Source organism: Pteropus alecto, unplaced genomic scaffold (genome assembly GCF_000325575.1).
Source record: "Pteropus alecto unplaced genomic scaffold, ASM32557v1 scaffold191, whole genome shotgun sequence".
Lineage (NCBI taxonomy): Eukaryota > Metazoa > Chordata > Mammalia > Chiroptera > Pteropodidae > Pteropus > Pteropus alecto.
In genome coordinates, this window is record NW_006434181.1 from 459,460 (window position 1) to 481,681 (window position 22,222).

Here is a 22,222-nt window from a genome sequence, read left to right on the forward strand (position 1 = left end):
GATGGCCCGGCACGCCTCCCTTATCCGGACCATCATCGGCGGTGAGCGCGGGCCGGGGCGGGAGCCGGGCTCCGGGACGCTGGGCGGAGCGGCCGGCCTCTGCTGCTGGGGAGGGAGATCACCACACTTCACAGGTGGTATCACCGAGGCCCCGAGAGACGGGCGTGACTCTCCCAAAGCCCGGTAGCAAGTGCGCGGAGGCTTTGAGACTCGTACTCACTGCCAGTTGACTTGGAAGCTTTTCCCATCAAGCACAACCGACCAGAAAGGTGCTTTTCTCTTAAAAAAAAAAAAAAAAAAATTTTTTTTTTTAAACAAGTCAAGATGTGTTTGTAATACACGAACACTGAAAGACAACAAAAAGGTATACGTAAGAAGTGCCACAAAAAGAAGTCTTCACTCACCTGTCCTTTTGGTCACTTGGTTCCCATTCCCAGAGTCAAGAGCTGTTCCAAATTCCTTGTGTATCATTTCAGAAAAAAAAAAAATGTAAAGACAAGCATATCTGCATATTTATACCCTCCTTTTTCTTCTACTTTTTTTTTTCCACGAAATGGTAACACCATATACATTATTTTAGTTAACACTAAAGGCTCTATATCTGTACGTGTAAAACTGCATCATTCTTTTTAAGATCTCATAAAATTACGTTGTGCACTTGTACCAACGTTTTCTTAACTTATCTTTTAATGATGGACATTTATGTTGTTTCTAGTTCTTGCTAATGATGCATTAGTGTTTTCTAGAATGGAAGTCTTTGGTGGGTGTGCTAGTGTATCTATAGGATAAGCTTCTAGAACTGAACTGGTTGGGGCAAAGGTCATCTGTTTTCAGTCCTGATGGATACTGCCAAAATGCCCTCCCCAAATGTACCATTAATTTATTTTTAATTATAGAGGCAGGACACGAATATGCTCTATTTGTGAAGAAATAGAACACTGCAAATCAGGCAAATGTCCCCTAATTACCCATCCTGTCTCCGGAGGAAGCCTTTATCCTTTGTGAATTACTTTTCCAGATCCATTTTACAACATAAGTCCATGGACAGGGCTTTAAAACTTGTTTTGATACAGTAATACAAGCAAATGGCACAAAAGGGCATGTAGCTAAGTCTCCTCACTGCTGACCCAAGCACCTGGTTACCTTCCCTGTTTTCCATTTCCTTGTGTTTTTTTCTAGCGGTAGTCTTTACGCCTACAAGCACATATGAGAATACATGAGGCAGATAATTTTATTGGCTTAATTGGTCCCTGGGCATGCCAATTCCCAGCTATAGTGATGAACGTGTTAACTACTTTCATCTTTGTACCTCTTAACTGTTCCATGCTGCAGGCAGTCTAAAATAATTTCTCCATTTTACAGTAGAGGAAATAGAGGCTCAAAGAGAAGGGACCTCCCCAAGATAACACTGCCTAAAGTCTTCTACTCAAGCCATATTTCAGTCGTCGGATGAATATTAAGGGGCCCATGATCTTCTCTGTCCTTTTCCTCTCATAATTGGATTCTGTTTGGTTATATCCAAATACATTTTAAGACATGTACTCTGAGCCAGTCTAGGCTGGAGGTAGAAGAGACAGGTTAAGAAAAAAACGAGAAGGCAAATTCTTAGTCTTTTTGTAGTAAATAGTATAAGCAAGTGGCGAAGGACATACTTTTGGAGTCAGAACTGGACTTGAGTCCTGGCTCTCTCCCTTACTGTGTGACCTTTGAATCTAATTCTGGACCTTCCACATGCTGGCAGCTCTTTATTGGCATTGCTTTTCTGACACGTTTGCCACTTCCCCGGCAAGCCTACAAAGAGTGTGGTGGTTACCAGACGAAGAAATTGGGACTTAGGAGGGCTGTTAGTAAGTGGCACAGCTTGGATCTGCTTCACTGCAAAACTAGAGCCCTTTCCTATGCTTCCCTAGGCCATTTTATTCTGTCCCCCCTGCACCCCTTCTAACATATATATTTATAGAGAAACTCTTCATAAGACAAAAAGGTTTCAGGGACCACCCTGATCCTATGTAACCAATGCCTCCAAGAATTTAGCAAGTCCTTGGTCTAGACTATAAAATTGTAGAAGAAGAGGAATTTTTCTCTTTTTGTATGTACACTGGATCTTTTCACTTTTCTCTCACCTTCTGAATGAGGAGACTTTCTTTTTCTTCCTACAGGCATTAAAATGTGACCTGAGCACATTGAAATGGTGAGAACCATTGCTGCTACTATTCTTCCTTAAATAGGTCAGATCCCCACCCTCCTTTTCAGGGAAATGAGAAAACTAGATTTTTTTTCTTTTGAGGGGAAGAGTACTCGCATTTGAGTTCCTGCCCTGGCCCAGGAATTCTATGCAACAACCACGAGTGGTGAGAGTGTGATGAGAGTGTTAGCCCTATTTTTCAGATGAGGAAACTGAAGCTTGGAAAGTAAATACCCTGGGCTGGTGTTGGAACCAAACTCTGTGGCCCTTAACCTGCATCTTTTCAATACTTTGACAAGATCTGTAACACCCACGGACATCTTTGCCTTCTTGAAATGGCTCCAGAGGCCAAATCCTGGCTTATGGCAGCTGAACTCCTACAATTCTGGACCTTGTTCTTCTCTTGACCACTTGCATGCACTCCTTTCTTTAATTCATTGTCCATGTAGACAGTGTACTCCTTTTGTAGATGTTCATCAGTTTTAAGATGTTCCAGTGGCTTCTCATTGTGCTTAGAGTCAAGTCTGGCCTCCCCTTTATGGCCCATAGGAAGAGAGACCTTCTTTATGGTCTGCCCTCTGCCTTTCTCTGAGCCTTATTCCTTGCTCCTGACCTTCAGCTACATTGGCCTCATTTCTACTTATTGAATAGGCCAGTGTTTGCACCTGTTGTTCCCTGTGATACATTTGGCTCTTCATTATTTAAGTTGCAGTTTGAATGTCACCTACTCAGAGAGGCCTCCTCTGATTTACCTTTTTCCCCAACTTTTTCCCCCTCATACTTTCTTGTGTCCTTGTTTTATTTCCTCATAGCCCTTTTCACTATCTGATACTCATTATGTGTTTACTTATTGACTGTCTCTGTCCTCCATGAGAGCAGAACAGGCACCATGTCTGTCTTGTTCACCAGCGTATTCTCAATTCTTGGGCACTTGTTAAGTTCTGAATGAATGAAGCTGTGTACCAGCTCCTGGGATAGCTGGTTATAGTGAACAGAGAACCTTTGTCATGTGTTAGGGAACAGAAAGCAATCAGCAAGGGACCTGCCCTGTAGTAGGTACATAATGCATGTTGATTCTTTTCCCTTCCTCTAGGAGCTGACAGCAGAGCTGAGGAGAGGGTACTGTCCCATGCGCAGAGTGACCTATTGGAACTCTTTGCATATAGGACAAAAGCAGAAATAACTTACTTTGCTGAGTGGTGGGGTATGGACTGTAACAGGGAAAGAAGATATCTGGGCCAGGCTCTGAGGCTTAAACCTGTTGTCTTTTCTTTTTAGAATCGGAGATAACTGCCAGCATTTAGGTGAGGCTGGAAATCAGCATGATACGTAGGGAGAAGTGCTGAAGATTAAGGTAGAAGGATTGGTGGGCCAGGTCTTATAAGTGGTAAGTGTTGGGCTTAGACTAGGCCCTTACTGTAGATTTCTCCTAAGGGCCCTGGGAGGCTTTTAAAGCAGATGTGTGACATCATCAGGCCTAAGCAAGATTGGTGGGTAGGGACTACTACTGAAAGCAGGAACTGTACCTGTATCTAGGATTGCTGGAAGATTGGGCTCTTGTTAGAGTTCTTGGCCTTCTACTATCCCCAGTAGAAGGAAATCACAACTTTTGTCTGAGTTCCATGATGTTATCTCTGAAGTTTAATATATCTTAAAGCCATCTCCCTTTAATTCCATTGCTCCCCTCAAAATACTCTAAAGGACAAAAATAATCCTTTCTTAACTTAGAGGAAATTTGGTTTTATCTCCTTGATCCACGTGGCCATAGGTAAAACTCCTAAGTGATACTGTGGGGTTAATAGTAACAATAGTACTTAGCATTTTTTAGTGCTATCCTTATGGTGTGTTTTATTTTTTCCTTTTTTCTTTTAACTCTCACAGCAATCCTATGAGGTAAGAGGTGATATTTCCATTTTACAGATGAAAAAGCAGAGGCTCAGAGAGGTCAGGAAACACAATTCATAAGTGTCTGAGCTTGGTTTGAACGTTCATCTGACCACACAGCTCATACTTGGGCATTCTCAATATGAATGAAAAGTATACCTATCATCTCCAGTCCCCTGTAGTGGTGTTTCAGGGCAATATTTTTCTCTAATCCATTTTTGAGTATAAACCTTTCAGGGTTAGAACTTCAAAAAGATTCAGTAATGTATGTTTTAAAGTCTTGGGTGGGAGTGAGGGACTTGGACCCATCCTCAATCTAACTCTGGCAGGAAAGAGGAGAGCTGAAAAATGCTGGTCTCATGGCTTGGCAATTTATAGTCCTTTGGTGGCTGCTAGGATTAACAGTGTATTGTCTCCTGGTCTTTTGTTCTGGTTGTTAATGAACAGCAGCTCTTCTGCCACGACTTGTTGCCCTGATCTCTTGCCTCCTATGCCTACCATTTAGGTGGTGCTTTCTGCGGGGCTTGGACCCTCTCAGGCCCTCCCTGGCCACAGTGGATAACTGCTGCCAAAGCCTTGTAAGTCTGACTGCAGGTTACTCTCTTTGGAGGGGAAACAGTCAGTAGTCCCAGGGATTTTTGTCACTGCTGCCTGGGAGAGAACATTCTTTGTAAAACAAGCTACTTTGCCTTCTTTGTTTTTCCAGCTTTCTGTGCTCTTTGTGCCAATGTGGAGAAAACGCTTGCCCCTTTGTCCTGTTTAATCAAGGAATGTGCATGCTTTTCTGCGGGGTGTTCGTGTGTGAGTGTGTGTTTTCAACCAGATTTTTTACATTAACTTTTGAGTAACAGCACATAATGCCCAGAAAGCAGCATGGTACAAGCAGAGATAACAAACTGGGGGCTTGACCACATGATTAATTTGGGCATTATTCTAATGAAAAAGCAACCAACCAGACAGCCAACCGACCAACTAAACAAACAAACAAAAACACTTTTGGTTTTCTTTGTCCTTAGTCTTTTTATGAATCTGCGTAGAAATACTTTACGTTACATTATGGTATTCATTTATGTTTGTCTTAAAATATTGAGGCATATTTAAAGGAGTTGATATAAGTGAAAGTGCTTCCTTGATCTTAACTTCTATAGTCTCTAGACTCTGTCAGGCTTTAGTTCCCTGTACCTTTGTGCTCATGCAGGAAAAGCTGCCTTTTATTTTCTCCTCTTTGTTGAAAGGTGCGTACCATAATTGAAGATCCTCCTCTCCAGTGCCACCTCTGCAGTGTTCTCTATTGTCAGGTGAAACTGAGGCAAATACTGGTGTCTCTTGTGTTAACTTGTTTAAAACCTCCGTATGTCCAGTAGGAAGTCAGCCTCACTAAGTGCCAAGTGTGCCTGTACTCAAATACAACTTTTCTTGTTTTGCCTGCTATGTTGTTCTCTGACCCCAGCTTATCTTCTTCCAAGTTGAAATGCCTTTAGCCATCTCTAGGAGACTTTTAAGTTCATTTGTGTCTGCAGCACTTTCTCTTAGAGTTGGACAGCGGGTGACTTTGCTTTGGTTTGGGTGACAGTATGGGAATAGCGCAACATCGGAGATGCACCCTTGAGTTTAAATTAATGCAGAATATTTGAGCAGGAACCAACAGGAAAGAAAAATGGAAGCAGGTAGTCATATTTCATTCTGTTGGGGTACATTTTTCTTCTCATGGGGCTTGCCCTTGAGAACAAAACATATCAAATGTTAAATCAAAGAATATTTTTGTAGTCATGCTAGGAATAAAAAATAATGCAAAGACTTTGCCTTCTTGAGGCAAATATTTTGCTGGAAGGTTATAATCAAAGTCAGAAGGAAATCATAGCCACAACTTTTGGTAAAGCTGTAATCATTTAAAATTAATTGTTTTTAAATTTTTCACTTAGCATCTCTTTTGTTTTCTCTCAGCATGTCTCTTGCTTTTTTCTTCAAAGTCACCCTATCCAGGTTGGAATAAGATTTGGGCAGACATCCCAGGAAGCAACCCGTAAGTTAAGCCCTGGGACATATTTCCTGCTCTACTCTGTCATTCTTTGTTGGCTGGAGCCTTGGCCAGGCTGGCTTCTACCTGTTGTTTCCATTAGCCTCACAAGACAAAGACGTCTGAATTATTCTGTGTGGAACTGACACATAGTAGATATTCAATAATGTTTTTAAACATTTTTATTGAAATATAATTCATATACCATAAATTCACCTATTTCAATTGTACACTTCAGTGGTTTTCAGTATGTTCACAAAGCTGTATAGCCATTGCACAGTCTATGTTGAGAATAGTTTCATCACTACAAAAAGAAACCCCATACCCATTAGCAATCACTCTCCATGCTTCTCCTGGGCCTAAGCAACCACTAATCTAAATGTTTCCGTAGGTTTTTATTTTCTGGACATTTTATATAAATGGAATCATACAATATTTGGCTTTTTGTGTCAGGCTTCTTTAACTTAGTGTGATGCTTTCCAAGTTCATGTAGCAATAACTATACTTCATTCCTTTTTTTGAAAATCTATTATTTATTTTTAATTGTAGTAAAGTCCATATTACATAAAATATACTGTCTTAACCATTTTTAAGTTTACAGTTCAGTGGCATCCATCTCCAGAACTCTTTTCATCTTACAAAACTGAAACTATACCCATTAAACAGTAACTTCCCATTCCCCGTCTCCCCAGCTGTACTTCATTCCTTTTCAGGGCTGAATAGTTTTCCATCGTATGGATAAACCACTTTTTTGCTTTTTAATCCATTCCTTAGTTGAAGGACATTTGGATTGTTTCCACTTTTTGGCTATTATGAATAATCCTGCTATGAACATTGATGTACAAGTCTTTGTGTGGACATATGTTTTCATTCTCTTGAGTATCTATCTACCTAGGAGTGGAATTGCTGGCTCATAGGGTAACTCTATTTCTACTTTTTGAGGCACTGCCAGACTGTTTTCCACAGCAGCTGTACCATTTTACTTTCCAGCCTGCAATGTATGGGGATTCTAATTTGTCCACATCTTCACCAATACTTATTATTGGTCTGTCTTGGATTATAGCCATTGTAATGGATGTGAGATGGTATCTCATTGAATTTCCTTGATGGCTAGTGATGTTGAACATGTTTTCATGTGCTTGTTAGCCATTTGTGTATCTTCTTTGGAGAACTATCTGTTCAGATCCTTTGCCAATTTTTAAAATTGGATTATTTGACTTTTTATTAATGAGTTGTACGAGTTCTTTATGTATTCTGAATGCCAGTCCCTTGTTTGATATATGATTTGCAAATATTTTCTTCCATTCTATTGGTTGTCTTTACTTAATAATATTTGAGTTAAACAAATAATTGAGTTGAATTAAATAAGTGACTATATGTTGAGAGGATTAAATGTGCCCAACACATTATCTGGGCTGTGGTAGATGTATAGCAAGTGCTATTTGTTTGTTTCTGGAAGGCTTGTTAGGGTACCTTCTGTCCTCTTCCTGTATCTGCCTATTTCTATCCTTAGTGCATGGCAGGAGACGGGTCATCCTGACTGTTCATCCCTTAGTAGGGGTCTCATCCCACATTAAGGTCTTGTCCAAGGTCTGGCCTGCAGATATGTTTTGATGGCTCATATAACCATTTAAAAAATTTGAAAACTCATTGCCAGCATTTAAAAATCAGGAGATCTCATATAACAACCCAGAACCCTGGCTTGTCTGGAAATACAAGAAGACTCTCATGTCCATGGAGCGATACTCCAGCATGGCGGTACTTGGCCTGAGGCAGAGAAGGGGCATGTGCTCTTTGGAGTGTCTTTTTTTCTGTTTTGTGCCTGGGCCCTGGAGACATTTGGGCTTGTATTTATTCAGGGATTCTGCAAACATATACACTTGTTTTGGACATGAAGGCAGGTGCAGACATACCTGTCTTCAAGAAGCTCCCAGTCCCAAGGCTGAGGGAGAGCAGGGGCAGTGCTAACAGCCAGTTAAGATAAGATGCAGAGTTGTAAGGAGCACAAGATAACTGTGCCTCGGTCCATGGGTGGGGACCCTGAAATGGGCCTGGAAGGGTGATCTGGAGGTTTTCTGGTAGAGAAAAGAAAGGGTATAACCGATCCAGGGCACAGCCTGAGTGGTCAGTGGTGTGAGAGCATACCTAGCCAAAAAAGAGGAGCAGTTAGTAGCTGTCACTTTCAAGCGTGGGGGAAGTGGGAGGAGGTAAGGCCTGGGTATCAAGGTTATGGATGAGTCAGGAAGAAGGGCTGTCTTGTGGTTACTTTGAAGGAAGGTTGAGATTTTGCCAGTGGAAAAGATGAGAGACTTTCCAGCTAGAGGACTTGGAGTAGACAAAGATAGAAGAAGGATAGGCTGGAGTGTGAAGAGAGGAGCAAGCAAGATGTGAGGCTGAACTGCAGAGGCAGATGGGCCCCAGAGCCCAGGGGCTTGGAGAGCCTCTTGTGTGTGTGCAGTGGGAGAGGTTGAGTAGATTTTAAGCTGGGAGATCTTCTGGTGGCATTTGAAGAGTCTGAGGAGAGGGCATGTGACAAGTGTTCTTGGGGCCAGGCATTCCTCTCCCCATTCCAGCTGCAGCTTTCAGATCTGCTGGAAGAGGGACAGGGAGAGGGAGAGAGACACCACTGGTAGAAGGGCACCATCAGAAGGGAAAGTGTGGTTCTGGAGTGCAGATGTGGGAGGCTGAACAGAGGCTGAAGAGCCATCTGCCTCTCAGAAGGAACAAAGAGAGGGAATGGAAATTTCGGGAATAGCTACTGTCTATTGGGCACTGTTCTAGACCCTTGATCATCTCACTGCGCCCTGAGCGTGGTGTTTCCTGTCTGTATTGTATAGCCCATAAAAATGGGACTCCAGAGGCTAGTGGCGTTTCACCCAGTCTAATTTCGGAGCCCCTGGTTTGCCCAGGCACTGTTCTCAGACCTTAGCCCACACCTGCTTTGGTAGAATTGTGGCTCCTGAGGAGCAGTTTATGAATAAGTCAATTTGTCAAAAATAGAGATTTCTGCTTCCATTCTCCCCTGGATTATTTGAGTTCTGTTTTTTTGTTAATTGGGTCTTTTATTTTTTGTGTGTGTTGTGTGATTAGGCTCCTGCTGCTTTGAAGTAGTCTTGGTTGGGTAGGGAGGGAACGACAAGGACTTAGTTAACTGTGGTGATCCTCTCTTGGCAGGAGAAGAAACAAGTTTTGCTGTTGAGAGAGAAGTTGACTCCTTCTTTCCATATCTCTTGTGTTTTGATGATGCCTTTTTTGTCTTGGGGCATTCAGGAAGACTAAAATAATTTCCTTTGTCTCTAACCTACATTCCTGAGGATATTTATTTGGTGGCATGCACAGGTGCTACCTAAAGATAAATCTGACTTTTTTCTTTTAAAATTAGTGCTTGAAATTGCTAGCATTGACCTACTTGGCCTCAGGAACCTGCCCTGCCTGGCCTTGTAGCTTCATCCTTTACCATAGATTTATTTGGGTTGCTTAAAGTTCTGGGAGGGTCAGTGGCTTATTCTGACATTGGGACTAGACCTCTGTCTTCCCAGTTATATTGCAGTGTGGCACTTAAAAAAATAGCTCTGCTTGTGGTCATTTTTAGGTGAATTTCAGAGCCTTATGCCATAAGCACCAAAGAAAAAAGATTTTACATAAGAAGGATTACATTTTTTGAGCACTTGCTGTTTGATGCCCACAGACAAGTAGACCATGGAAAGATTGGGAAAGAAAGCTGGTGTTTGCCAGTGCAGACATTGCTTATCATCAGCTTTTAACATGGCTGAGAGAGAGCTGACAGTATTTTAAAAAAATCTCTGCAGGGGCTTGATCAGTACTTTTCAACAGAATTTTCGGTGGTGATGGGAATGTTCCCTGGTGGCATAGTCCAGCATGGTAGCTGTGAGCCATTGGGGCTGAGTACTTTCACTGTGGCTAGTGCAACTGAGGAACTGAAAATTTAATTTTATTTAATTTAAATGTCAATGGGTGGGTATATACCTGAGTATCCAACTGCTTATTGATTTGGTTCCCTACCAGTGAACACCATAAGCCATCAGACCATATCTGTAAGACCACCCTCTCTAGTTCCGCACCTTCCCAGTGAAATGATATTTCCCAAGGCACAACCTTTGACATGATCCTCAGCATATCCTTCTTTGCTTTCATATGAATCAGTTACCAGATTTTTTCCTTCCTGCATGTCCTCTAACCTTTTCAGCATCCCCATCACCACAGCTGCTTCCTAGGGCAGGCCTCCATTAGCTCCTGACAATGCATACAACATTCCTTCACAATCTCTGATCCCAGCCCCCTCTTAAAACTACCCTCCCCTCTGTAGCCAGGAACTCTTTCTAAATTGCTAATATAATTATTTTATTTTCCTATTTAAAAGTCTTAAGTTGTTCTCCATTGGCATAAATGCCAAACTCCTCGGTATGGCTGACAGGGTCCTTCTGGATGGGTGTGTCTCTCTGTCTCTGTCTGTCTCTGTCTCTGAGTCTCTCAGGACTCCAAGTTGCATGAACAGATGGACCATACTCTCTCATGCTGTGTCATGTATGCGCTTTTGGGGGAAGCCTCACTATTGGCCTTCCCCAGCCTGGATTAGTTGACCCTCATTTGAGGGCCTATAACATCCTCTGCATACCCTAAGATCTCATTTTCTCCTCATCTGTTGTCATTTTCTGTTTACTGAATTGTGGTTTCCACTGGACTTGATCCCTTGGAGGGTGAGGTTTATTATTCAATTTCAACTTCAAGGCCCAGGACATGACCTGGCACAGAGTAAATGTTTGGTGCATGCATATATGAATGAATGGATGGATGGGTGGACGAAGAGGTCATTTCCCACTGCCTGCAGCAATTACCTACCTTCCTGTGGTGCTTTAAACCACTGGCCAAACAGAGTTCACCGTGGAGGAAGCCTGACTTGACGTTAGACAAGTTAATCTTTCAATGGAAATTCAATCCTCATATTTCATTTTCAGGCCACTTTTTGTAGCAAAGTAGTTTAACTCAGAGCAGATTTCTGCTGTGCTGATGGTTAATTTCATGGCCCACAGAGGGTCAGCACACTAATGCCGAGAACATGGCAACTACAATACAGCTCACCGCACACGCTGAGGGCCCAGCAGCTCTGTTGTTTTAGAGAAGCAGTGTTCAAACATCCTTCAATGGGTTGATTTTGAGTTAACAGGGGTGACCTTTTCAAGAACATTTTTAAAAGCTATAACATAGATCCCCCTCAGACCGTATATTTTCCTTAACTCTATGTAGTTCAAAGGGGCTGGGTTGTCTCATAGGTTTTTTGCCAGCAATCTTTAGTTTGACCCTGGTTGTTTAAAGCTGCTGGAGGAAATTTGAACAAACTTGTTCTTTAGTAATTCTTCTGCCTCTGTGAACCTTTAACCTTAAGGTTTCTTTCAGAGCCAGGGGCTGCATTGTCACCAGCCGTCCCTGCTGGGGCTTTCAAAGAGCATTGTCTGGTGCGTCTGTTTTCACTTTGCTACTGGAGTTCTTTTGAGGAAGGGTATTAATTCAGACCTGATTCTGAGACAGAACGGGGACTTTTAAATTTGCCCTAGAGCATGGGGACAGGGAAATGAGCATAATGCAAGTCTGTGGCTGGTGCCAGTGATTGTTCTACAAATAATCTGTGAAGGGAAAGGGAGAAGAGGCCCTCCAGAGATATACTGGGCATGTTTGCCATCCAGTGGGTAACCCAGTTCTGCCCAGCTCTTGTTTAATGACATGACTGAAAGAGCTTCCTATCTCTGATGGTCAAACTTTGGGCCAGGAGTCCTTTCTCAATATAAACTTCTTGGATTACCAGGATCTTATGAACTTGAGAGGCCAGACATGAACTTGGTTCACATACTACTACAAAATGCTTGCATGATATGAAATCTGCTGGGGAAAGAGAGGAGGGTCCTTGAGGCAAGAAGGTAGAGATTTGATGCTGCCCCTGTCGTCTAGCCCTGAGACCCTCTGTCTCACCTCCATCAGATAGCCAGTTTCATCATTTAATTTCTCATATGTTTTCTCAAAGGAAAGCCCAAGGACACACAAAAATGTGTGACATCATACTCATAGGACCCTGTGGACTTTGGGGCTGGTATCTTAGGTCCTTGACTCCTCCAATCCCTCTCCAGACAGCTCCTTGTTTGTTTTGTCACCAATCTTTTCCGTAGGTTGGGGGCTGTTTAAGTACCTGGCCTGGCTCATTGTCTTTCTTTCGTTCCTTCTGGGATTCTTAGTGTCCTGAAGATTTGACTAGGTGACCTTATTCCTTAAGGTCAGACACTGTAGAAGTAAAGGTGTTTCATTATATTAATTCAGTCAACAAATCCTGAGCAACCTACTTACTACATGCTAGGAGTTGGTGCGTAAGGCAGCATTGATGCCAGCTTTCATGTACCTTACCATCTAGTAGTACAGGAGGCAGACATTACAGAAGTAAACAAATATGCAGAATTATAAATTGTGATGGTACTGTAAAGGACCATACAGGATGGTCAGAGAGGGATGAATGGATGCGGGGAATCTAGTTTGGGGACCAGGGAAAGCCTTTCTGAGGAAATTAAGTTTAAGCTAAAATCTGAAGGAGGAACAGGTGCTGGCCACTGGAATGTTGGGAGGGAGTGGCTCATGTGAGAGTTTTTGAGGCAGGAGACAGGTTGGGCTTTTCTGCAAGTGAGAGGGTCAGTCTTGCTGACTATATCAGAGACAGTTTCCACAGAGACCTAGTATGGGGCTGGTATATTTGGACAAATATGCATATTTGAACTCTATGTCAGTCTCAATTTTGAAAGAGGATAAAGCCACTGTACCTTTTTTTCATTCCGATATGAGGACAGAGAGTAAGAGGGAGAAAGGCATTCAGCCTGTGGAGGTGTCTGGTCTCAGCATGGCCAATCTGTTGGCCTTCTTCTGTCCATAGTATTGTAGGTTTCTAGTACTGTACCCCTCATTTTCTTCCCATGATCAAGGGAAGGGCTCAAGTAAAAGTAGGAGCTGGCAGGTAATCTTGGCTTGCAGTGAACCCGAGTTTTTATTGCTCTGTGATTGTGTTTGACCATTTAACCTTAGCCCATTGACTGCTTATGATTCATAGTCAGGCAGAGGTTAAAGATGTATTCCTGAACCACTAAACCAAGCACTGGACATTGGAGATGGTGAGTGAAGTAGCTGAAGTTACTGGAACCCAGCCCACCTTCTGACTCCTAATCACAGCCCATGGAGCACACACCCCTAAATATATTTATATTTTCCATCCCCTTTCCTTCTGGGGTTCCCACAGGGTTGAAGATAATGCATTGGGGGCAAATTTTGCCTTTTTTCTCCCCTATAAGTGAGTTTGGCATGAGATTGGTCCAGCCTGGATTGTGCCTGGAAGGGTAGAGGAGTGGGTGCAACGTTCGGATGGTTTAGGTTCAGAACCAGAATTGGAGACTCACTTAGAGAAGGCCAAGGCCTTCCCTGGAGGTTACTGCCAAGTGGGCCTGCTCTGACGTCAGACTTGAGTGGATATTTTTCTGCCTTTGATTTTCTCAAGTTCATTAATAAGGGAACAGAAGGCTACATCCTTTAAGGCTCTCTTGAGATGCCAATTTGGTCTTTTGGAGACAGAGCCCTGTACCTAAGTTGGAGGAGAGAATGTTTACAGATAACCCTACCAGGTCAGGGCTCTTCAGAAAGGAGAAGAGGAACATATGACTGAGCTTTAGGTAATTCCTCTGAGAAAGAACAACCTGGGTTCCCCATCTTTTTTTTTTTCCCTCTCAAGGATCAAATGGAATCTCTTCTTGGCAGATATTTCCTAGATAAAAAAAGTACTATATACTTGTTATTGCAGATTCATTAGTCTCTAAAAGTTTTTAAAAGTATATAATAAGAAACTTCCCATGGTAACTAATAGCTTCTTTTTGAGGAATGAATATTTTCTAGGAAAGATAAGAGTCAGTTATTTTTGGTTTGATTTCTTCAGTCGAATCTTCCCTTCTTCCTCTTATCTCATAATCTGTCTTAGAAGGCAATCAGGGGACATTTTAGCAAGCACCCTGGTAACATATGTGTGTCATCCTTTTCCTGATACATCTCCAGGGCCCAGAGAGGCTGCTGTACAATTGCAAGTTGTCCATGGGGCCGTGGGTGGAAACCATCTCCATGCTGACTCTGGGACTGTTTGGTGCACAAGAGGGCAGTGTTTGCTTATGGTCCTGGATGGGGATGATCAGGTTAGCAAAGTTAAAATGACCTCGGACTTTTTCAAGACAAAATAAACTGTAAACCATAGCCACAATGGCTTCCCATATACACCAGTAAGCGCCTGACCCCTCCACAGTATAGCTGCTTGCTATCTTTTTTCTTAAAAAGAAAAATATTGTTTCTTTCAACGTTTATTTTTTTAATCAATGAAAATATGATTTGTAGCCTTGTACCTACAATACCAGAGGTTAAAAAGTGTTGCAAAAGCAGAACAACTGCTTTCTAATTAAAAACCATATGGGAAGGGTTTTGTTTGAAGCAAGGGTCAGTGTATACTCTCCCCCTTTCACATCAGTGTAAAGATGATCTGACTTTTAAAGCATTTGAAGATGTGGGCTTCAGTCATCAACCTTTCTTACACTCAGTTTTCTTTTTCTGTTTATGGTATTAACCAAAGCAAGGAATTTCCAGGAGGGAAAAAAAAAGATGATCTCCTTGCCTTCTAGAGGCACAATGTACTATGAAATAGGCCATGTCTGCTATGGTATAGGGTTTGCCTATTTTCAACTCTTCCGTGGTGTTTTCCTGTATAGGCTTTCAAGCCACAAAGACACCTACCTATTGGTGTACAGTCCTGTCCCACCAGATTCCAGCCTATGCCAGAATTGAGGGTCTTACACCATTTTTGGTTCCCCCCACCCAGAACTACTGATTTTAGGTGCCTCCAGGATATTAACACCCAAAAGAGCCTAGTGTGTAACAATAGCAGTAGGTATGCCCAGCACCCCAGGGAGATGCTGGAGGTAATGGTGAGGTAGAAGGAGCTGTGCTCAGGCATGGCCTGGACCTGGCTCTGGGTACTGTAGCAGCAATGCCACTTCTTTTTGCCTCTCTGAGCCAGTTTGTGTACCTCATGTGCAAGCGATTATCTTTCTTGGGGTGGTCATATTAGAAAAAAATGTCTGTAAAGCTTGTGGCACACAGTAGGGAGCGGTTCTTGTAATGGTCCCTCTGGCCTGTCTGGTTATAAGTATGTGAGGGAGAGGGTTGCAGAGACACAGATACAAATGATAGTGCTTTTATTTGATTCACTGAATGTGTCTCTTGCTCAGCCCCTCTAAGCACCTGCAACAAGGCGAAATGAAATCTAAGAGGGGGTGGAGGGTACTGTGTTGCCGCCTGATCCTCTGATAGCCGTCGAGGAGAAAAGCTAGGTTCTCAGGCTTAGCCCTATATGAAATCAGTTGTCTACTAATCTTTTCTCATTGCAACATAAATCTTCTAAAGTGAGTGCGTCTATAAGATAGATGCTTCATATGCTGTGGAACATATTAATATGCGTGACATCCTCATCGAGTTTAATTGATCATCGGCATTTAATACAGAATTTGAATTTGACAGGACTGAGTGAGGAGACGTGTGGTTGGTCTTCTCATTTGCTTACCCATGAAGCTCCTGTCCTGGCTTTTATTAGAAGGGTCTGGGTAGGAAAGGAAGGTTTTTGAGCTGCAGGCTTTCAAAAGAGGCTCACACCATGTTTTTCTAGGAATGTAATTTCTGAAAAATGACAGAGCCCTGAATTTCCAAAGGAACCTAATTTGTAAGGGGACTGAAAAGTTGTTTCTGCGTGTAGGTTTGGATTCGTTCTCCATTTTCACTCCTTAAGGCAGGGCTGCTGAGTGGGCAGTGGGACAGATGTTCTTTGGTAGTAATTTCCAGTTAGATTCTTGAATGCCTTGTATACTCTGGGTCACCATCAGCACATAATGGAGCAAAATTGAGTGAGAATTCCTGCAATGAAAGACATGAACGGCACACCAGAGAGATATGATGGTGGAGATAGAGTATATTCTGTGAGAAAATATTTCCAGTGCTATCTGTAAAATTCAGATTGAATAACCATTCTGAAGTGCTCCCTTTTAAAGAGTCCTTCCACAAGCATTGCAGCTGAGTAAATACCAATAATTTTTATTTCTCGTCTCCTTATTAGTCCCTCTACTGAAATGTTCCTGCATAGCCTATCTGGTCTTTTCAAGTGAACATCAAATGATTAGTGTCAGCTTCCAATTTGAATTATGATCCTCATTTCAAAACATAAACTGCTTCACTTTTGCATTTGGAGGTAATTATCAATATTTACCAATACTGGTGAAGAGCTGGAAATGGAGGAAATGTTGCCAAAAACGATATCTCCAAATGAAGATAGCAGGGAGGGGTTGTATGTGTCATGTGTGTATAATGGTAGGGGGGCTTGAAGGGCCTAGCCTGACACTGTATGGCCTGTCTGTCCTGCTCCAGCGTTACAGCAATCTCTCACAGATGGATGAAGGAGACTGTGTGGCCCCAGTTGTACAGCCATCTTTTGGGAATGGGAACTCTGAAGCAGCTGGGAAAGCTATTCCTAATGCCTGTAGGAAATGTTTGTTCTGGCCTCTGCTCTCAGAGGCTCTCCCCTATTTGTTTCCTCAGGGTCTGCCACTGGCCTGGTGGGAGTGTCCTTTGGTGAAAAGACCAAGAGAAACTGTGGGCTGCTTTTAGGCCTTTGTGGGCCTGAAGCCCCACCCCCACAGCCTAGAAAGCAGACGAACATGAATAAAATGTATTAGCATCCCACGTAAAATACATTTATCCATATTTACAGCCACATTAAATCAAAATTGCTAGACGTTCTCATATCTTAGTAGACATTTAATTCAACTTCAAGTAATTTCATTTTCTTCAGTTTTCCTTTTGTATTTTGGAGCCAGTAAAAATTTTTAAGTTTGCAAACACTGTAAACTTTGGTATTTTGCTAGTCATGCCTTATTAATGGCTGCCTTTAGGAAATCCAGAGGAGATATCAGACTTCGCCTCATAGAACTTCCCAGAGAGTTGAGAAGCTGCAGTGCAATAGACCTGGGCTCTGGAGTAAGAAGAATTTTAATTGGAATTTTGCCTCTTCTGCTTGCTTGTTGTGTGACTGGATATTTTGCTTTTCCTTACTTTCTTCCCCTGTGTAAAAAAAGAAATAATACCTACCTTTGGGTTTTACTGTTAGGGTTAGCAGTAGTAACTGTGATACGATTAGCATGGTTCTGGGTGCAGGGTAGAGGTCCAGTAAATAGAAGCAACCCTCATCGCCACTGTCACCGTCAGACTAGCACTGCAAGGAATGTCTCTGAAGGTCGTTGGGGAGAGTCAAACACCCTCTTCCTTTAGTGTTATAGACAGCTGGAAAGAACGTTGAAATTATGCAAGAGCTGTATTTCAAAGAAAGAAATGAAATTCTTGAATTTTTTAAGGCAAAGAAGAGGAGGGAAAAAAACCAGATTCATTGTTTTAGTTGGCTATTCAACGGGATGCAGGACAAAGCTGGCCTCTCTCTTGTCTAATGTCATCATTGGCATTCTTTTTCTTCTTTTTTCCCCCCCGCTCCTCCTCCCCTCCCTCTCCTTTCCTCCTGTTCCTCCTCTAGTCTCCTCCTCCTCCTCTTCCTACTTTTTTTGCTACAAAACTCCCCTTTTCACCCCTCTTTTCTCCAAGTCATTCTTATTTTCTGAGCCTGGGATTAAATCTCATACCCTGGAGATGCTCTAATGCTAAGAATTATTTCCTTTTTTGTGGTCTTGGTCTCTTCTTCAATGTTTCCTGTTGCTTTCAAAGGACGGTGCCAGGTGCTGGCCCTGAAGCTAGTTTTGGGGCTTGTAAAGAGGCCTAAAGAGGGGCTTTGACACATGGGAGCTTTTGGACTTGTTCTTGCAGTTCCATTGTCTTGCAGCCAGGGCAGCGGGGTGGTGACAGGGCGACGTTGGAGGAAGACAGGTGTGGATGGAAAACTGGACTGACTTCTGGGTAAAGCTTGCCTGGGGTCTCAGGCCAGGTAGAGACTGGCAGATGCTGGGGGGAGTTCCCTGGGAGGGCAGAGAAAATTGAACATCACTTTAACATTTTTTTTAAACATCATCTCACCATTTAATGAGTACCAGCAAAGTGGGCTAGGTGCAGGCTTTGAAAAAAGTCCAAATGAAAAAGATAGGGTCTCTGCTTTTGGGAAATTCAGTGCTGGGAGAAGCTTGCTGGGCTTCTCTTTCAGAAAGTGGAAGAACGTGGGTTCGGTTGCGAGCCCCCTGATTGGGCACCCAGTTTTTCTGCTCAGCCCCAAGGGCCGGGGTTTATACCTTATCCTTTTTTCTCTAATAGTGGCTTGTGACACCTGTACCTATACTTATTTATAAGGAGTAGTAGAAAGAGCTGGGCTCTGCATGCTGGCTTGGGTTTAAATCCTAGCTCTGCGATTAGCTTGTGAACCTCAAGTTTTCTCCTCTTCAAAATGGGGAGAATCACCTTCAGTTTTTTTGTGAGAATCCAATGAGATAAGCTATGTTTAGTGCTTATTTCACTTCCTGCAACCTATAAAGTACTCAATAAATGGTGTTAGCTATTGTGATAACGAAATATGATTTGATTTTTTAATTTTTAAGAGACTGTTTATAGAAAAATAAATCATTTATCAGGAGTGTCACTTATTTTTGGTTGGGAAGGCAGGCTAGATGGATGGTGTCTGATACCATACGTAGTATATGATTTTTGCCTCTGCTTTTAAATTGGTAATAATGTAGTTAGGGAGAAGCTAAATTAACATACTTGAAGTAATCAGAGTGTAAGTACTTAATTGTGTTTATCTGGCTGTAAAATTGTGAGTGTAGTTGGAGTTGAAAGAAGGAAGGCCCACGATGGGGAAAGACAGGATGGAAACCAGAAGAGAAATGAGTGTGTTTTGTCTACCAGGAGAGATCAGTCTGCAGGAAGCCTTGGCTTGTTTTGTGTTTGGAAGCTGATAGGTGCCAATCACTGCTGAATGCAGATGTACCTAAAAATATATGGTGGAAGGAGCTTAAGTTTTCTTTAAATAATTTATGCATCAGTATTAAAAAAACCAAACCCACCAAACAGTATAAATACAAACATGGTATAATTTTAAAAGCTTAAGGCTTAAAGTTTGAGACACGGAATTTGAATCCTGGCTTCAACATTTATTAGCTGTATGATCTTGGTTAGATTACTTAACTTCTCTGGGCCTCCACTTCTAGGTCTGCAGAATAAGAAAGAACCATTTCAAGGATTAGAAGAAATATATCTAGTACACGATAAGCTTTTAATAAACATGGCTGTAGTCATCACCATTACTTTTTCTCCTGATAACAAAGTCTCTTGTGACTCTACTTTGCCAGCTCTAAATGTGGGCTTCCATGAAATGGTAAAGTTTTTTCTGAAGTATAAATGAGTATGTGGGAGCATTAATTCAATGTTGCAGAGAAGTTTTTAAATGAATTTATATGACAAAGTTTTGGAAAGCTTTTTTGTTAATTCCTATTTTAAAACCAGAACAGATAAAGCCCTTAATAGCTTATTATTTTTAGAGCTTTAGGCCTATGTGTACGCCTGGGGAGAAATTCAGAAAACTTTAGCTTTTTTAAAGATGTGTTGGGAGTGCCCTTATTTAAATGGGTGGAAATCGATTTTGCCTTTGAATTTACTGTATTTTTGAGGCATGCACATTTTCAAATATATCAAATATTATAAATGATATATTTTAAGTTTTTAAACTAACAATAAAACATTAGACCTTTATAAGGGTTTGAAAAGGTCTTGCTGATTTTCAGTTTCCCCCAGATTTGTACTACTATGAAATTTCTGGATGCTTCACATCTCTAGCCGAGCCAGAAAACACTTCTATTTCAGGATTGTAAAAAACTCCATATCAAGCCACATATTATATTATACTTTAAAGAACCTCCCACATTCTTTTGTTTTGTGTTTTGCTGTAGCACAGATTGCTTAAACTAAGTAGGAAATTAGCCGTGAATTTTAAGAAACGGCATTGTCAATTTGTCTTAGAGGAGCAAGCTCATTTGTTTTTTATAAATAGGAAAATTGATTTGCAAAGAAATGAATGAAGAGTAGCAGACAGGAGATGACATGTGGCACATTTAGAATTTGATTGGAGAAATCACAGCCATAAAAAAGTGGGTAGACATTCCTTATGTGAATGGATAGACCATCTGGTTCTCAAAAAAATGCTTGTTGACACAAACACTGGACTTCAAGGCAAATTTCAGACAATTGAATTAGTTTATAAGCACGTTGGTATGTGTGGAAACTCATAGCAAAATAATATACCATAGTAAATGCATATAAGCAAATAAAACAACTCAGACTTACGAGTTATATGGTAAAAATGCATATAAGCAGATAAAACAACTCAGACTTATGAGTTATATGATAAAAATATGTGAACTAAGTAATTTTCAGTGAAGTTTTTATTATATTGAAACTAGGTCTTTTTAATTGTCTTAAATGTCTCTTTTGGGCAGATGTGAAATATGAAAAACATCTTATTTTCCTATCAATGAAACATTTAAATACTTTTTCTCCACCAAAAAGTTTTTCAGCATATAAAGTGAAACTAGAAGTAGTTTTGATAACTAACATATCTTGGGGGCTGAGGAGAAGCACTAGAAAATTCAATTTCTGAAACTCATGCTTTTATATGAAGTCAGCAGCATCCAGACAGATTATCATGGGAAAATTTTCTAAGCCATAACCAAATTTTGCTCTTGTTGTATTCAGACTCAAACTTAGTTTAAAAGTGAAATTTATAAATGAACTTTCTAAAGGTAGGTACTTTCTGGGGTAGGCAGATTGGTGGAAGCAATAACATAAAATTCCAAGGACAAAATGACACTTTGTTTTTTCCTATTAAACTCATTTAATATTTGATGTATCAGAATTCATATTGAATTATCTCAGTGGAACATTTGTGATTACAAAAGCTCAGAACCTGAAATAAATTCAGATTGACTTATTGTTCTTTTCCTGAACGGTCTATCAGAACCTTTTTACTCTACCATTGACCAAAAACTACTTCTTACTATTTGCTCTACCTTATTCTGTTAAATCTCCAAATCCTTGTTGTTATTATTATTGCCATTGTTATTTTATTGTCATAATTATCATTGTTACTATTATTGAACAAGCTTTAGATGTTTGGTTTGAAAAGATTCAGCTGAGCATTTTGATTATGGTGATTAGTGTGTGTGAGAAGCTGAGTATGAAGCCATGCAGAGAAATTATGTATATTTTTAGGGTATTTTTGCTGTGATACCAGAAAGTAAGATTTTTGTTTTTACAGACTAGAAAGGTTGCTGTGACTTTGAATACTTGGGAATCACAGCTTTAATTCTGACTTGTTCTAGTAAAATAAAAATTAGCCCGTGATACTGTTTTAATCTCTTGAATGAATGGGACCTATTTCTGATTCTGATTTTACTGAAGCCGTCTCCCCGTTTCCCCAAGTGCCACTTCCCAAGGTGGACAAAACATGTTCTGTGCAGGAGAAACATGAGATGCTGGCTGCACGGGGGAGGAAGGGAGAGAGGAAGCTGTTTGCAAAACTACTTAAAATAAATTTGAGGGGTCAAACATGGAACACAGTTGCAAAAAAGAAAGGAAAAAAATGCCTGAGGTCAGTTCAGCTAAAATAGTGTAGGCATTCACCTTGCCTAGAAGGTTGTGTATTTCTTGTTTATCAGATGCAATTGGTGCAGATAATATTTGAGTATCTGAGGCTAGCTCTCATTGCCTCTGTATCAGGGAAATTAATCTAAAGAGGTATGTTTTAAAGGGTTTATTTGGGGGAACAGATAGCATTCGGAATAGAGATGCCAGCTGTTTGCCTCATTGTCCAAAAGAGTGCTCAGACTTGAGTCTCGCTCTCCAACTTGCAGCCTGTCGGTCAGGGATGCAGCCCTGGCTTGGGCCTCAGCAGATGGGCTTGCGTTAGCACTTCATTTAAAAGCGATAGGTAATTTTAAATTAAACATGCAAACTTATCTTGGTGAGGTATTGAATGGGAAGTTGCTGGATTATTGAATTTGGCCCATAGTTTAGCCAGTTCAGCA

General features: G+C 41.3%; 1 protein-coding gene across 2 annotated transcripts in view; it reads left to right on the forward strand.

Moving 5' to 3' along the window:
- Nucleotides 1-7: 7 nt before the first annotated feature.
- Nucleotides 8-22,222, forward strand: part of EEFSEC (eukaryotic elongation factor, selenocysteine-tRNA specific) — a 241,187-nt gene continuing 218,972 nt past the window's right edge. The window contains exon 1 of one of the 2 annotated variants that reach the window (XM_015587143.2): nucleotides 8-41. The gene's annotated coding sequence lies outside the window, so the exon portion shown is untranslated. Of the gene's footprint in view, nucleotides 42-3,463; nucleotides 3,573-22,222 lie in introns of those variants that run through there. The other variant, XM_015587145.2, reaches the window with a different exon arrangement.